The sequence below is a fragment of the Theropithecus gelada genome, chromosome 10 (assembly GCF_003255815.1).
Source record: "Theropithecus gelada isolate Dixy chromosome 10, Tgel_1.0, whole genome shotgun sequence".
Lineage (NCBI taxonomy): Eukaryota > Metazoa > Chordata > Mammalia > Primates > Cercopithecidae > Theropithecus > Theropithecus gelada.
In genome coordinates this window covers 4,525,718-4,543,675 of record NC_037678.1, presented here as the reverse complement: position 1 = coordinate 4,543,675, position 17,958 = coordinate 4,525,718, and the positions used below count along the sequence as shown (strand labels likewise).

The window sequence follows — 17,958 nt, the reverse complement described above, 5'->3', positions numbered from 1 at the left end:
CCGCCCCGCTGCAGACCGAACTCCCCGCCCGCCGCGGACCCGGAGCCTCAGGCCTGGTGCCGGACTGGGCCCTGCCTCGCGTGCCAGCCCTGGGGCTGCCTGGAGGAGGCGCACCGAGGCCTCCCCGCCTTCAGAGCCGCGGCGGGCCTAGGCCCTGTGCCCCGCCAGGCCCGGAGCTGGCCGGCTGAGACTGGCCCGCGCCTCCCGCCCCGGGGCCGGGTGCTCCTGGTCTGCGCAAGGTCCCCACGCACTCCCGCGGCCACGTGGGTGCCTGTCGCCTGGAGCGGGGTTGGGGGAGGCCGCAGCGACACTGCTCCCCGGGTCCCGGGGCTCGTGGTCCGCCTGTGCAGGCCCCGTAAGGACCTCAGACAGCCGGGATGCAGAGGAGACGTGTATTAGTTCCTGTTTTCCTTTTTCTGCTCTTTATTTCTGTTAGGAAGCCTGTCACACGGAAAAAAAAAAGACGCTCCATCTATGCGAACCCCACTCCCCTGGTGAGGGGAAGATGGAACCCTTCAGACCCTCAGCACGTGGGCCCCCTCCCCCCCACAACTTCTTTTTCCTCCACATCATAACCTTTCCAGCACCTGGGAACGGTTCTAGGCCAGAGGAGGATGCTAACGCCATGAATGCATCCGTTGACACGAAATTCAGGCCTTGACCATTTTACCTCTTTCTTCGTTTTTTCCTCAAATGTTGGACAAGGTTATAATTTTTATCCTAAGAAGCTTTTGAGACTTAACACTTGTAATTTTCATAAGGGTTCTGTTTGATTTTTAAGAAGGTACTTTCTTTTGTAATTAGGTGCAAAAAGGAAAGAAGAGAAAGGACTCTTCTTGAAAGCCTTTGCCTCCCAAGACGAGCGGAATGGCTTCCAGTTCCTGGCCCGGCCAGGCAAGGAAGGCCCTCTGCCTGACTCTCACTGATTTCAGTTTTGTTCATTCATCAGCTGTAAATATTGCCAGACTTTGCCAGGAAGACTTTTTTTTTTTTTTTTTTTTTTTGAGCTTGTTGATTGCACGGTGGAATATTCTAATGTGGAATTTGGCTTTGGGAAGACTTGGTGGTCAGGAGTTGTTGGATATGCCCTGCTGTTGTGAGGATGGAGCTGAGTAGGGGTCCTGCCGTGGGCCATGAGTTGGGGGAGGCAGGTGTGGCCATCACCTTCTCGGTGTGCGGTGCAAATCTCCACCTGGGAAGGAAAGCCCCTGGGAGGCATGGCTTATAATTCTTGCCTTTCATAGAACGACTGCCAAATAGCCCGGTGCCTCTTTACCGGCCTGCCTCATTTCCGTGCATTTCTCCCAAAGCCACCACTTCTACGTAGCCTTTCTCCTTTCTGAGGAGCAATAATCCAATCTGATCAGCGAAAGTTTGCCTCCGTGGAATGCTGATGCCCAGGCTGGGGACCCCGCCACCCCTCTCTCAGCAGTGCTTGCAGACGTGAGATGGTGAGGGTTCTCCCCAGGCTGTCCTCAACACTGATTGGCCTTTGATATTGAGACCATGGGGCAGGTGCCTGCCAGGTTCACAGAGGGCTGTAAGCAGGGATGAAGCTTGAGTGGGGCTTGGAACCACCCCGGGTGCCTGGCCAGGGAGGCTCTGGTTGCAGGGGCTGGCAGCCTGGCAGACGAGGACAGAGGATGGGGTTATTGTGATTCTTCAGCTCAGGCAAAGCAGCTTTGTGACAAGGACTCTGGTGGGGCTATTGTGTCTGTGATTTTATACCCAAGGTCTATTCGCCCCAGTCTAGTTTTAGGGGCTGATCAGAATGCACCTGGCAGGGAAAGGTGGGCACCTCGGACGATGGAAGCCACTGCAGGGGAGATGGGGGGAGAGTTCCCAAAGCCGGACCAGCTTAAGGCAGTTCTGGGACCTAAATATCAATGGGGCTCTGTTTTGCATGGAAACTGTTCATAAAATAAGCCTATGTGTGTATGAGTGTGAAGGGGTGGATGGTGATGTTTTCCTTAAAAAAACAAAAATGACAAAAGTGCGTGTGTGTACACAGCAGTCAGGGTCCCAAGTCTGTGTAGTATCAGGCCTAGTCACCACTCCATTCACCTGGGCCTCAGTTTCCCCAGTCTTGAAAGAGCTAAGAGAGTTCTTGTTCTGTCTGCCACACGGGCCAGGAGAGTCACGTGAGGCGAGGTGAGAACACGTTGTGTAAATGATGAAGTGCTTGCTCTGCACACGTGAGGTGCTGTCCTTACTACCTTAGGAAAAACCCTCTACTCCGAGGCTGCTGTTTTAGGACTCAAATGGTTAGTGATTCCCATGGTGCCGGGCACTTACTAACTGATCAGGATGATTTTGTTGACTTGAACCGTGGTGTCAAAACCCTCTGCACTGGCTATAAGAAAGAGGTGGGCTGAGCACGGTGAGAAATGGAGTTGAAACAGAGAGCACTGCAGGCCTCTGAAGGCCTTTGAACATGACAGCGAGATGGCCCCCACTTTGGGGGATTGGAGTGGACGGTTTGGAGATCCCCCTGGGATATACGCCTCAGAGCCCTACGTGTTTCTCCCGGGGTCCAAGCCTGTCGTCTGTAGTCCTCCACTGCTCTGCCCAGCTTGGACTGCGTAAGCGTCTACTGGGCCCAAACCCCAGCCCAGTCCACACACTTGGGCCGTCTCTCCTGGGGGACGGGACTGTGCGGCCTCCAGAGCTGCCTGGCAGGGGGCACACCTTCTCGGTGCCCTGGTGCCGCACTGTGCCACGCTCCCAAGACCGGCTTGCTTATGCTTTGTCCTGATGATGATGAATGAGGTCAGCCTGGCTTACCATTCACAAAATAATTCTTTATTGCAGAGAAAGCTTTTCTCTATCTGAGATCTGCCCTTGTTATCTACAGCAGTTATGCTTTCCCTGGCTTTTGGTGTTTGTGTACGTGTAATGAGGAAGGGAGTAACCCAGGGAGAACGCAGGTAGGGCCTGCTCCTTCCTCTGGGCTAGGGACGTTCCACCAGGCCCTCGATCAGCCCCCAGGCGGTAAAGGCAACAGAACATTTATCACTACACACACGCCTATGTATATACATTTATGCACACGAATACATATGTGTACACACACATATCCCAGGATACTGTCCTCGTGGAGCTAACATTTGATATACTAAGTATTAAAGTTTGAGGCACCAACAGGCTGTCTTAAAAGGCTCATTCAGCCTGTCTGCCTTGGAGCTATTTTATTTATAATTCTTCTTGTCACGTCAAAGAACTCTGTGTTTCTTGCAGACTGTGTTCGGTGGTTGAGTGTTTGGTTTTTGGCTACAGCCGGTTACTTTTTCCGAATCTGTAGGTCCAGGTGTGCGTTGACAAGGTTTTTCCCAACTCGAGAAGTTTCTCAGGGAGCCTTGGAGTCCTTCTATACATTTCCGGCATTCTGTGTGTGAGAGACTTCCAGTTTTGGAGAAGTCGAGAGAGTGAGGGAAGGAGCGTGCGGTTCTGGGTCCGCTGCCTCCTCTCAGACAGAAAGTCAATGGGCAAGGAGCGCTTGGGAAGCAGCATCTTGCAGTATATTTAGAATGCGGAGTTGAAAAATTGATGGATAAGATATTAGCGAAGATGCAAACCTTTGATGATATTCAAAAACCCCTGCCTCTGTGCATCATTGAAAACCAAGCAAAATAGGAGTGAAAATACCTATCCACATCTCAGGTTACTTTGAAATCAATTTTAAAAATATATATTCATCATGTAAATATTATATAGACATTTACTTTCAAGGTCAGTGTCCCTTCTTATCTGGTTGCTTACATTACCACCTTTTTGGGAGTTAAAAAAATGAACTTCCATGTTCTTTTAAAATTAGGAACTATACCAGAAGTTGCCCTATAAAATAACAAGAAACAAAAAAGCACTGGTTTTCTTCTTCTTTTTTTTTTTTTTTTTTTTTGCAGCAATTAAATATTGTCTTGTAGTGATAAGTTTAGTTAAAACACTTCTTTTCTTTCTGTAGAAAGGGTTCCTATGAAAAATCTGACCTTAACCTTGAAGTTAGCCAGATCTAAAAGATAGGATACTTGGACATAGTCAGGAAAATGAAACTGTTTTTATATATAAATTAGTCACCTGCGTTGTGTGAAGTCACATTTGATTTTTTAAAAATAAAATGAGAGTCTCTCAATAAATAAGACCAGTGTGGTCAAATTCCAAACAACTTGTAATTGACAGTCCCCCAAAACCAAATCCCAATTTCAGTATGAGTTCCACTTGTGGGCAGCTTAAGTTTGTTGTAGTAATTTTAAAGAAGTAATCTGTGAAATCTTGATTTTAGTAAAAATTCCTGCAGTCCCTTGCAACTTAACAACCAACTATTTGATTTCGAAATCAGATTTTTCTCCTTTCTTTTCTTTTTCTGTTTATTCTAGAGGAATTTACCTAGCCCACTGAAGAGCTGTACGATAAAATTATAAGTAGCACATAAACTTTTTAGAAAAATGTTAATTTCCCAATTTCTGATTATTCAATTTTAGAAATTATAGACGTGATCGACTAAAATTAATTCAGCACTCACTTCTGGAATGGTAATTTTTATTTTTAAAAAATTTAGTTTGGTGCCTTTTCTCATTCCTCATTTAAAGTCAAGAATCTGGCTTTGGCATTTGATAGATGCGTATATAATCAGAGATACTGGCCCGTCATCCTTAATACATATTTTCAGATTTTTGTTGTTACTTCTTTGGAATGGAAAACATTAATCGTAATTCCTCATTCCTAAGGGGAAATTTTTCATACTAGCATGTGTTTATTAATATTATGTACAATATATTCTTATATGATTGAACACACGCCTGTCGTAGACTTCTAGTTGTTTTATGCGGTCCTTTTAATTGAAAAGTAATAATTAACCCTTTAAGAATGCTTTCGGGGTCGTTAGACTTCTTTTTGAGATACATACGCAGGCGCCGCAACATGAAACATGAATGTGGAGACTTCCAAAGCACGTTAAAGGCGGCAAAGCGCTGCTTACACAGGTTAAGAACCAGACATGTGATTGCACGCGTGTGGAGCTGGCACCATCAAAGCACGATGTGCATGACTCACAGACGCAGGCACACTTAAGTATGTTCTTTACATTGAAAAGGAAAGGAAATAAGATAGGAAAAAAATGGTGCCAGCATGCTGGGCTTTTTTTGTTTGCTATTTTGGGGTGGGGTGCACTAGTGCAGTGTCCGGCGTATGCTTTTGTCCTTAAACAGGCTTGTTCCCTGGTCAGAGTTTCATTATTGTTGCTGGTAAACAAATGCCAAGTTTGACAAAAAACAGTGAAATAAAGCAAAAGATTTTGAAAAATGCTTCATCATGTCAGAAGGAAAGAATCCTTTTCACGGGTGCCTGCTCACATTTCCTTGTCCAGCCTGAGATCCTATTGACTTTGAATTATCTTTTGCTGTTTTATTTCTATGAAAATTATAAACGCATGTTTGTCCAAGGCGGATTGATGCTTAGAGGTTGCGTATAAATAACTGAGAGTGAAAATAAACCCATCATGCAGTAAGAGCGTATGTTATTATGAAACAGGCCTATCAAAATGGACTCTCAAACCTGCAAACTACTTTGAAACAAAGGCAAAAGAAAAAAAAATCATAAGCCTGGTTTGCCTTTATCCAGAGTCCCCAAAGCTGCTGAGCAACTCCTCAAAAGGCACATTGTCTAGGATGATCGAAGTGGCATCTTATCCAGGAGCCATGGAAAACTTGCAATCTCAAGTTTATTGGGCTGGCTTTAAAAACATAATTATTCTTGGATGTGCAACTAAGTGTTCAGAACCCGAGTGAAAACGTGATTTTTCACTCACACTCGTTGTCCTTGCTTTAATTAGATTAAATGCATCTGTTTACTAAGTCCTCCTAACGTCTTGGATACTGAAAAATTTAAACTATTAAATATCGATCCGTTGAGAAAAAAGAAACTAAACCGAAGCACCCCCCTCAGCCTTCTAAGGCTGGACTGTGGGCTAGGGGCTGGCGGAGAAAGCAAGGCAGCAGGAAGTTGCCGGCTCCATTCCCATTAGGCAGATCTGGGGAGAAATCAGGAAAAAAATAACTGTATAAAGCTGATACTGTAAACATCCTAGTACAGCAACAGCCTTCCTAGAGCTTATTTTCAAACATCTGACCTCAGGCATGGCTGTGGCCCACAGGCAAAAACCAAGTTTTTCTTCCTGGAAACTTGTCCATCATAGTGCTCAACGACAATGTAAATTTTCCAGGTTTTCTTGTTGATAATTTGAGCATACTTTAAAAAATATTATTTACTTTGAATAATATGATAGCAAATAGACAAAAACAAGCTAACCTGAATATTACCCAGTGGAATTACCTGAGTGCTATGATTTTTGCTGAATAAAGCAGCATTTGATTTCTGCATTTGCAACCAAATTATATGTAAATCCTTGCCAAGTACAGGGGGAAATTTTTTTTAAAGAGTGTGTGTTCTTGAATATTGTTCTGACTTATCTGATTTCTTGCTTTACCAAATAAAAACTGTAAGTGGAAAAAAGGCATTAAATTAACTTATTACGGTGCGAGAGAAAGAAAAAAAAATCAGTTAATAAAAAGAAGGTTAGCAAGCCAGTATGATTATACAATGATTTCAGGTGAAAATTACAAAGCTAATATCCTGGCATTTAGTCACTGCGTTCAGTAATGATATAGTTGTCAAATCTGTATTTGTGCCAATGGAACAAAAGTTGTAAGTGGCATAATAGAAGATAATCTCTTTTTCTTTGTGGCTTTTTAAATTCAATGTTTTAATCCACCCATTTAATCACAAAACATATATCACATTAGTTATAATATTTATAGTGTTTAGGAACGTGATTATAAATAGATTATAGTGTGGTTGTTGGATGCGGTCTTTTTTTTCCTTTTTTCCCTTGAACGTGTATCTCCAAGGTATGCATCATTTCTAGAGATTGCCCTTGAGAACAGTTTTATTGAGAATAGTAACCATATATTTATGTTCAGAATCCCCATTTGGTCGTTACCGGGTGTGCTCATTATTTTGGAAAAACAAGATTCCATATTAAAAGGCCTGGTGCTTATGATGTTTAGATCTCTGCATTCATCTCAGTTTCTAAAGCATTTTTGTTCTTCTGGAGTCCCTAAACTTGCTAAACCACAAAATATCTGTAGTATGTTTTTTAAAGTAGTTGAACCATACAGTAACGATGGGGTACAGGAGGAGTTTATAGAGCAGTTAGTGGTTGAGTTCTGCCTTGGTGTGGCCGGGTTAGGAGGGGCTACAGGGGCATATGTGGAGCTTTGGGCGCTGCTGGGCACAGACTCATCCTGTGGGAATGTGTGCTTTTACCCCACACTTCCTATCTGGGGCTGAAATTTTTAATAGTGAAGAAAGAAAATTATAAAGCACAGTGCTAGACAGGATTGATTTCCCCTGCTGTATTGCTAGAAGGTAGACACTGCATGTCTGAGACTCAGGCTGCGGAGAGAGCAGTGCCCTTTTCTGGGGAAGCACAGAGCTCCTGAGCTTCCAGTTCTGGGCCCCACAGCCCTTGGAGCTGGGGGGTGAGGGGGAGACACAAGACCTTCCTCAGGAAAAGAGGGCGACCCACGCAATAGTGAAGCCACCAGGCAGCTGTGGAAAGGGAAAGTCGGTCCGGATTCCAATGAAAAGATTAATTGGAAAACATTTCTACTCCATTTTCTAAAACTGAGTTTTCCCATAGCAAAAAATAAATAAATAAAGCTATCCCTAGAATTCCTTCAGCTTCTAGAAAGAAGATGCTATACTAAGATTCCAGTCCCCACCGCCCCAACTCCCAGGAAAGCAACTGGGAAGGTTTCTTAACATACCCTGAGTTCTTCCTTCCCTCCCCCAAAATTTTCTGTGTCATGGGGTGGAGGCAGTGGTGTGTATATCAGGGTGGCTGGCACAATTCACAGCCACAATCATGGGGGTCTAGCGAGCTGTGGAAGGCAGCTCAGTGGGCAGCGAGGCCCTGACAGAGTTGCCCGGCTGCCCCAGCCCAGCGTTGCCCTCCTGGGCAGTCTAATCCAACGTGAAATGAAGTTTCCTGGGAAGCAGGGCACACGAGGAACTTTTGAATTTACCAATGGCATAAAAAGTATATATATTTTTATGACAACGGGCAAGTTTCAATTGGTTGGCAGAAATGGCGAGATGTGACGTCAAGGGACACTGGTTAGAATGCCAAGGCCGGCGGCGGGGGGTTGGGGGGAGACAAGCACAGAGAGACATTGGGACGGGACCCGGGAGGCCTTGTTTCTCTCGGGCCCTGGTCGCCAACGGGCCGTCGCAGGCGTCTGGGGACAGCCAGCTCCATGCGGCTCTGAGCCAGGGCATGCTTGGGCAGGGGGACCGGGTCTGCGAATATTGACTCTGTGTCCGAATAGTGACTCTGTGTCCGCGTGCGTCCCCGAGAGCCGGAGGCCCAGGCCGGCCCCTCTGCGGTTTGGGAACCACTCGGGCGCCTCTGTGGAGCGGGCGGGAAAAGACGCCGCGGCCTCCTTGGCATTCTAACCCGTGTCCGGACCCTAGAGGCCAGCCGGTCCCGACCACCCGGAGGGCCTGGGAAGGAATCGTGTGGCCCGGGGCCAGCAGTGTCGCCATCGGGCTCCGAGAGAGCAAAGCTGCGGCCTTGAACTTCTCCCCACAGCTCCTGTGCCCTGAGTCGGGGAAGCAGGAAGTTGTTTCCACTGGGAAGGAAGAGAGCGCGCTCGGAGCTAGGCAGCGGCTCCGGGCACCGCGTCCCCACCCATCCCACGCCTCCCGGGGCACCGTGAACAACCCCCCAACCCAACTCCTCCAGGCACCTTGCGCGCCCCTCTTACATCTCCCGGCACTGTGCGCTGACCCCTGCCTCCGCAGGCCGGCTCCCGTGTGCCGGGTCCCGACTCCCACCCCTCTGGGCACCCCTCGCTCCGAGGAGCCCGCAGTGTCCTGGAAGCCACCGCGGGGTCGCCCATGCGCGAACTCCGCCCTGGGGGAAGCCCGTTGCCACTGTCGGCCCCGAGCGCTGTCCCGGGGCCGCGTCGAGAGGTCCGCAGCGCACACTGTTCCCCGCGGGGACGAGCCTGGAGAGCCTGGCCGCTGTCCGCGACGCGCTCGGGGCTGCGGGCACCAGGCTGCGGGGATTGCAGGGACCGTCGGTCAGCCACGGGTCCCCGAGCCGGGCCCGAGCGTGCGCGCGCGTCCCGCTGCCCGCAATCATGGCAGCCGGCGCCTTGGAGCGCAGCCGCCGAGCGCGCCCCAGCAGCCGCCTCGGTGCCAGGGCGGCAGGGGCGGGCCGGGCCGGGCGCTCGCGCCCGCCCGCCTTGGCCGCGCGGGCCCCGGGGCGCGAAACGGAAAGCCGCTGGGTCCCCGCGGCGCGGTGCCCCTGCCCGGGGCGGGCGGCGGGAGGGGCTGCGGGGCGGGGACGCGCTGGCGAGGAGCGCCCGGGGCGGCGTGCCCGCGGGGACGCGCACGCGGGGCTGCGGGGCGAGACGCGGGGCCGGGCGGCGAATCCGCTGCTCGCGCCGCCTGCCCCGCCCGCGCGCGCCGTCCCGGGGTAGGGGGCGGTGGAGGGGGGAACCCAGGAGGGGCGGCGCCCGGTCCTCACCCGCAGCGGGCACGGAGGGGGCCGCGGGCGGCCTCGTTGGTATTCCGGGCGCGGTTGCAGCCCCGATCTCCCCTCAGAACAGGGGTGCCCGGGCGCGCGGGCACGGCCGCCGCTCTCGGGCGGTCTCCGCGGGCTGCGGGGCCCGCAGGCGCCTTGCTTTCCCCGTCCCCTCCTCCCTGGGTCCCCAGTACTCCCTCCCCCGCTCCGATCCGGCGGCGAAGGGGTGGGCAGGGAAACGCGCTCTCTGGGACAGGTGCCAACTCCGAGACAAAAGACATAAAATAGGCGGCAACGGGGGAAGCGCGGCCGGCGCGCTCGGGCGGGGACGGCGCCGCCGCGGGGGCCGCATCCTCGGTGCGGACCCGGGAAAGTTTGGGAAGTCGCCGCGGCGGCTTCGCAGCGGCGGGGGACGCGCGGCCCGGGTCGCCCTCCGCGCCGCGCTAGCCCTCTCCGCGCCGCTGCTGAATAATTCATGGCGCGGCCGCCGGCCATTAGCATGCACCGGGCGCGCGGCGCGTCTGTGCCAAGCCGCCGCCGCATTCGGCGCCCGGGCAGCGCGAGACGAGCGGCCGCGCGGCGGCCGGGCCCACGCTGTCCCCGCGCTCGCCTGCCCGGTGGCGCCCATTGTGCCCCGACCCGCCCCGCGGGGCTGTCCCCAAGCCCGCCTGCATCCCGCCGCCCGCCCGACGGCCCGGCTCTGCAAGTCCTGGCCCGCGACGCCCGCCCCGGAATGCACGTGAACTTGGAGAAAGTCGCGGGGCGCGCCGGCCGGGCTCTCCGCGGCAGGGCGTGGGCGTCCCCGGGACGGCGCGCTTTCGTTTTCGTCTGGGACAAAGGTCCCTTGCGGCGCGCGGACGCCGTGACCGGGTCCTGCGGGCCACTCTCTGGCGCAGTCGGGTCGCTAAGCGCAGGGAAGCCGGAGCCCGAAGGCAAGGACCGACGCGGCGCGGGGCCGGAGAAGTGGGGCCTGGGCCGTGCGCTTCGCCGGCGGCCGTCCAGAGCAGTCCCACCCTGCGGAGTTGCGGGAACTGGCCCCGCTCTGTCGTCCGCCGCTTCAACGCGTGAAGAGGGTGAGCATTTGGAACCCAGGACTCAGACCGCTAGCTGAGGGCCTGTGCCGCTCTGGGCACGCGAGCGCGGCGCCGGCGGCGGCCAGGCGCGGTCCTCCCGCAAGGGCAGGGCTGTCGACCTGTGCGCCCCAGGTCACGATCGGGTTCACGGCGACTCCCGAGGACGGTAAGTGCATTTCTCACTTTCGCTACTTAGTGAATATTTAAATATTAATGAAGAGATCACTAAGAGGGACACTTCCGTAGGGCAGGCCTTCCACAGACCAGGGAACGCACCGAGGAGGTTGCTCTTGAACCTGAAGCCGCACCAGCTTGCGAAAACTCCACTCGGCATTAATCTGGATCTTGGAATTTGTGAAGCACAGCTTCTAATCTGAGGTGTGCAGGCTATTTGCCAGAGAGAATCTTGTTGAACACGTAAAATAAGCGTTAGCAGACATCTTAAACACAATGGGAAGAAAAAAGAAAACATCTGTTTTTAGAATTTATTTTTATTATTATTTTTTTTTGTTAGATGTGTTTGGAAAGGTTATTGGGAAGCTACACCTCTTTCCTGGAAAATTGAAATATTCCATTTAATTTCTAAACCCACACTGCTGATTTTTTCCTCCTGGTCAGACACTTGGGGAGAGCTGATTCAAGGGGGGATCCTCGGTTCGGCGTTGGCGGCATTTGGGCCGGTTCAGTGAAAGGCCCTTGTGTGGAAGCTGCTGTTTATAGTGGTGTAAAACGAAAAACAACTCATAACTTTTTGTAATAAATGCCCCTTTATAGGTGCCTTACACACAGGCCCAGCCAGTGGCCCTGGGGAGTTTGTGAGGAGCAAGAAAGGGGTGAAGGAATGCTTGCTTGCTATGATTATAGGGTTTCAAGGTAACATGGAGATTAATTTTTTCGTAGTTGGGTTTCAAAAGCCAAGGCAGCCTGCAGGCCAGCAATAGCTTCATTTTATTTTAGTTCATTGGTTCTAGCTCTTTGGGGTTTAAAATATGTTTGTCCGTGTGTACGGAGCTGGGGTTAAAATGAAACCCCAAACAGTGGGGGATTGAGCCTGCTTTTTAATATGATTGTGCCACAGGTGCAATTTCCCCCCTGCCCTCCCCACCTTACTGAGGTGGTTTGGATAACCTTGCTGGGTGCTTTCACCACAAAATAATGGGGGGCCTGTTTCCATAACACCCCAGGGCTATGAGCTGGCTCTTGGAGGCTGTGTTTCTGGGAACATGGACAGAGGCCTGGGTAGTCCAGGCTTGCCTCACGCCTCCCTCCCCCTCAGCTGCCTAGTGCCCTCCCCAAGAACCCCACGGACTGAGGGGACCATTTCAGTGGGGTCCAGCCAGTCACGGCCGGAGGTGGGAAGTTTACCTCTGTGCTGGAGGAACTAACCTTGGCCGTCTTTTTTGTTGGGCTGCCTCCCCCGCTGCCCCGTCGCCCCATTTTGAGTTTTTATTTATCACTTTATGAGATGCAGTTAGCAGACGTGAAACCTGGGGTGGGACATTCTGGGGCGATCTCAGAATCGGGGTGCAGCTGCGGAAGGCATGCCATGATAGCCGGGAGCTTCTGCTTGGCATGGCGTTGGCAGTGACGAGGTTGGTAATTAGAAGAAGCTCAAGTTCCACCCGGGCCTTGCCTATAAAATGCTGGAGACGTTTACCCGGAGGCCACAGCAGACGGAACATAGCACGGAGGACAGGAATGGTGTGGTGCTCTGCTGAGGCTGCAGGGCGTCCCTCCGGATTAAAACAGATCCCGAAACAAGGGGCATCCAGCTCCTCTGCTCGACAGGCCAGACCCGGGGCGAGCCAGGCAAAGGTCTCCAGGGCTGCTGAGTGAGGACTGCTATTCGTCAAAGCTCCAGAGCCCCGTCTCCTGCCACACAGTGTGCCCCTCGCCCATGAAATGGGATGAGGTCAAGATTCTGCAGCCAACAGTTGGGGCCAGCGCTGGGCACAGAGGCCCTGGCGAGGCCCCGTCCTGCCTTTGTCCATGTTCCTTCGAGCCAGCTCAGCCTGACAGAGTCTCAGGGTCCCACCAGGGGCTTCCCAGTGGTGGTGGAATCTCCCATCCCGGCACAATTCATTTTTGAGGGCGCACACACACAAGAGAAGGCTCTGAAAATGAAACTGGCACTTGTCTGTTTTTTAAATCACTTCTGGATTTAACATCAAGAATGTGGAAAGCAGGGGGCGAGGGCCACATGCACTATGGTGTGGGCTGGTGGAAGGATGGGCCCTGGTTTTTCTGGTTTTGTTTTAAACCAGGGCCTACCCCAGGATAGTCCCTCGCCTGTGCTGGGGCCTCACCAGGCTCCAGCCCCTCCTGGGTGAGAAGGGTCTCCAGGGTGCTGGTGGGGACGAGCTGGGCTCCACTTGGGCAGTGCCCCTCCGCCATGGTGAGGTCTCATGCCTGAGCAGGTGCAGGCTAGCAGTTTGCCTTGCTCCACAGGAACAGCATGGTGCTTTGCAGCAGGGTTACTTTTTATGTGGTTTGCACCTGGCTGGGTCAGGCTGTCTGTGTGAACCTTTCTCACTCCCTCCGACCCCTTAAAGGGCACTGGGGCCTGTCCCAGCCCAGCATGGATGGGGCGTGACTGGAAGGCAGGCCGTGTGGCCCAGGAGGAACTGGGAAGAGCTCTGCCCACCCAGATCACCCAGATGGGCACCCTGCCTGGGCAGGTGCTGCCTCGTGTCTGGTGCAATGTCCTCTCGTGCAGTGTAGACGCATGCCTGTGCTGAAGGGTGGCCTCTAGGAAGGGAGGGGTCCTTCCAGGCCAGGCAAGAAACACCATAAAGCCACCGTGCTTCCTTGGGGTGTTGGGTTTTGAGGGTTCTTTGCACGTTTGGGGAGAGAGGAGAATGCTCTTGCCGAAATTGCAGCAAGCTGGAGTCAGCACCCTGGGCTTCAGTCTGCCCCTGCCTCTGCCTGGGTGACCGTGGAGTCAGCACGCTGGGCTTCAGTCTGCCCCTGCCTCTGCCTGGGTGACCGTGGAGTCAGCACGCTGGGCTTCAGTCTGCCCCTGCCTCTGCCTGGGTGACCGTGGCACATTTGAGTTCCCCCCTGAGCCTGGATTCTGAGCTCTAAAGCGGGAAGAGTGTTAACCCACCTCAGAGACCTCAGACATTATTTCCATAAAGCACCATTCCAGGCACGTTGTTGGGGAGGGGCGGGACATAAATGGCTACTGCTATTGTCACTTATTGTTGTCAACAATAATCACTGTTTTTGCTTAATATTTATTTTATTTACCACTACTATTATTTTATATATTGCATGATGTTATATTCTAAGTAACAGATAACCCAACTTCAGTCTCACCAGAAAATGAACCAAGAAGTTCGCTCTCCTGACCCCACAAGTGGGAGCAAAAGTGGACCTTGATGGTGTCTCTCAGGTGGACTGGCAGGAGCTCACAGAGCCCGCACGTTCCTCATCACAGGGACTTGGTGTGAATGTGGCTTCCAGATGCATCTTGCACCTCACCTTGGGTACACAAGATGAGACCAGGGTCTCCTTGGGGACCTGGGAAGTGCTGACGGAGGAGGCACCCCTTCCCAGGGGCAGGACGGAAAGCACACGTGGGTGCTGGCCTTGGGTCTGACCTTTGTTCTCCCACTCACTTCAGGGGCAGGAAAGAACGGGGTAGGACGTCCTGGTGCAGGGTCCCAGAGCGGCCACACCAGCCACCAGTGTCCTCGCTGGAAATGCAGATGGTGATTTGGTGGGAGGATTTCACCACTCTGACGAGCTAATTGTTCTTTGGCCTGGTACGTTAACCAAAATGCTTGCTTTGGAGTTTTCCCTCCTAGCTGGTCGTTCAGGAAGACCCAGCAAGATCGTCCTTGCTGAAAACATCTTGTCGGAATAAGAGAGAGCCCTAAATGGCATTGGTCATGGTTTCTGATGTTATAGAACTGAGCAGAGAGAAAAAGCAACAATTGTCTCCAAGCAGAGACAATGGATCTTTCATATGAAATATTTATTTTCAGAGCTGCCCAGTGTTCCCTGGGCTGGGACAGTCTGTGGAGCTCGAGCGTCCGGGAATGGCAGGCCCTAAACGTGTAGTTGGAGACAGAGATTTAGAGAAGAAAAAAGAAGGTCTCCTGACCCGTGGTTCTTGAACAATTTCAGTGGGCACGTCTGGCTTTCTTTGTTGAGTGGAGGCTAAGCTTGCACGAGTTAATTTTGTTTTCTTCCATGATTTCTTTTTAAAAGCCGCAGGGCTTCACTTGCGAGTGCTAGAACGATGGCCAGGTTTGGGATCGTGGGCCGGATGGGGCCTCCCTCAGCCAGGCCCAGTTGGCCTTAGCCGGCTGGGTCACAAAATGGAAGTGTGAGGAAAAATAGAGCCCAGAAGAGGAAGGGTCTGTCCCCAAAGGGCTAAGGGAGAGGCCATCGAGAGGGCGATTTGGGCCAATATTTGTGGTTTACCAGTGTCTACTCCTCCCCAAATTCCATTCTCAGATGAACCTGGGAGTGGCCCGTAGGTTGTGGGAGAGTCCAGCCTGACTTGGTGAAGCCACGCACAAGCAAACACCCTTCCGGGCTAGAAAGGGTGTTTTTGTAACTCTGACAAATGCGGCCCAGAGTTAGGGCTCCGTGAATATTTTCTGAATTGATAGAATGAAGAGGCCTACACACGAGCCATCCCTCGGCCCCTTCTCCGAGGTGTGGGAGGAGCTGCCCCGGGGAAGCCAGGCCAGAGCCCAGGCTCGCCTTAGCAGATTTGGGAGGAGTGGGCCGTGCTGGGGCTGTAGTGAAGCATTCCTGTGGTGCCAGGGGAGCGCTGGGAAGGCTGAGGTGGCCCATCGGCCGGGGACACCCAGCACGTTAGGGGGACCTGTCTGGACACCCCAGCGAGGCCTTGAAGGAGGACAGATGAGGGAGTGGCCCTGATCAGGTGGGGGACCAGGGTCACCCAAGCAGTGTTCTTGGCCAAGTATAATATTTGGCTTCAGAAATGAGGGGTTTTTTTTTTTTGGTCAATCGGCTGTCACATGTTTTATTTTGCTTTCAATGCCAGAGCTTCTCAGTTTGGCCCCTGTAGCCCTTTACGTCAGCCTACTCAGAAAAGAGCTCTCTTTCCGGGTGTCCAGGAGCCTCTGATGCTATAGGCAGAATTGGTATAATGGAAATCATGAAAAAGAATGAAATCTTGTGACAATGGGCAAAAAAAAAAAAAAAAAAAAAAACAGGTGTCTAGTCACTTTTTTTGTGCATGGTGGGAGGCAGTTTGAAAGTAAAACGAAAATTGGGGATGGGAAGCTTCTTGGTGGGGTCTGGACTGGGGAGTCTCATCTTTCTGACCACCCAGGAGCCTGTGTGGAGAGAGTGGCTGGGCCCACTGTCCAGCCAGCGCCGAGAGGATTTCTGAGTAGAGATGTGACCGCAGGGTCACCGGTTAGTGTCGTAAAATAAGACCGGTGGTTGTGGTTACTAAATGTGTGCATGAGATCTACATGGTAAAAAGGCCAAACAATTTTTTTTAAGCAGTGATAGAATTTTCCCTCCAGATTTAAAAAGAATCATCCCCGATGCTTTTGGTTTTCTAAAACCAGGGCTTTTTTTTTTTTTTTTTTTTTTTTTGCCTGTGGAACGCCCTTTCCTTAATTCTGGCATTTCAGATGGCAGGAAGAGCATTTAGCTGAAATCTTTACCTGCTGATTTGGGGCTCTTAAATTTAGAATCCCCTTTCATGTGTTTAAGAGAGATATTTACATTCAAATCAGCCTTTTATAATTACATTTTAAATTATAATAAAATGATGGTGCCGGCGCTCCAGTTTTCCATGTATTTTAACTGTAAGAGAAGCTGTCGTGAATTGAATGGGGGCTGCCCATCACCCAGAACCCCCCCCCCCCCCCGCCCACTGTGTGGGTTCTGGCCTGCAGGGCACACGTGTGTCCTGAGCATGGCGGCTGCATGGGTGTTACCTGTGGAGCCCTCCCTCCACTGCCAGGAGAAGGGCCTGACGGGGATTCTGGCCCCACACAGTGCGATGGTTGCCCGGCTTCACCACCTGCAGCTCCATCTGAGAAGGTCCTGATACGGGCTGGGGTCCAGGCCCACTGCCTTCGTGTCCTGAGCCCCACAGTGGCCTGTAGGCCTGCTTTGGAAGCCATTATCTCCTGGGCGGCCAGCCGGGCACAGCAGTGGACGTTTCTGGTCGAAGCGGTTCTGCGGGTAGGGGGACAGTCATCTCCTCCTGCAACCGTAACCCAGGCCCTGCCTCCCCTGCCATGCCCCTGTGGGTCCCACTGTTGCCATCTCGTCCTCAGTGGCTTCCCGATGTTGCTTGCTGGCAGAACAGGCCCCGCACCGTGGAGCATGGGGGACCCTTCCCCTCCCAGGGCCAGACTCTTGGCAGCCAGGCCAAGCCGCTGCTGGAATGGAATTCCCGGCGTTCCTGTTGGGGCGCATGGCATCAGAGTCCTACCTGCTTTGTCTCTGGCATCAGCTGGCGAGCCAGTCACGTGGCCGTGTGCGTGAGACCAGAGCCCAGGACTGAGGGCTCCTCCCGGGCAGCTTCCTCCTCGCTCACTCACCCCCACCCCCTTTTTTTTGGCTTTCAGCAGGACCAGCTCTGAGCAGGCGTAAAACAGTGTTAAAACAGAATCCAGGCAGCAGGGAGCTCCTGTCCACTGCGGCAGGCTCTCACAGTCCACTCGGGCTCTCGTGGTCCACCTAGACCACCCTTTACCTCGAGTCCTTATGGACAGAAAGGCCCTGATGTGTCCCGTACACCCAGGAGTCAGGCCCAGAACAAGGCAATGGTCACTCATGCCATTCCCTCTGGTGCAGAGCTGGCCCTGCCTGCCCCTAGACGGCCATGGGGTGGGTGGCACCGCTTCCTGGGGAACCCCTTCCCACACTTCCAGCCTTATTGCTCACTTGCACAAGGACACCCCAATGGTCACTGCTGCAGCTCCCGGTCACATAGAGGGTGAGAAGGGAGAGCTGGACAAACAGGTGACCCAGCAGACCCAGCCTGATGCCCGCAGGAGAGAGCAATGGGGCCTGATATTTTGTCTCCAAATGAAAGAGCCACAGTGAAACCCCAGGCCTGCCAACCCCAGTTGTAGGGCCAGAGAACGGGGATGTTTCCCTGAGGTAGTGGTGAGGTTTGATTTTGGTGAAAGGCAAGGATTTGTGAGGGTCTGAGAGGGGAGGGTGATGGGCCTGGACTCCACCCCGATGCCCTGTCCACCGCAGCTGCCTGGCCACTCTCGGACCCCTTGGCGTCGAGCGCTGACTGGGTGCGTGCATGGAGCTTCGGGCTCTGTGCATGTTAATTCTGCC

General features: G+C 52.6%; 1 long non-coding RNA gene across 1 annotated transcript; it reads right to left on the bottom strand.

The window, feature by feature from the left end:
• Positions 1-2,780: 2,780 nt before the first annotated feature.
• On the bottom strand, positions 2,781-9,205 carry LOC112633518. Its single transcript, XR_003121539.1, has 2 exons — positions 8,823-9,205; positions 2,781-6,025 (listed from the first exon to the last, which is right to left on the bottom strand). It is a non-coding gene; the product is annotated as an uncharacterized LOC112633518 (long non-coding RNA).
• Between the last annotated feature and the right edge of the window lie 8,753 nt (positions 9,206-17,958).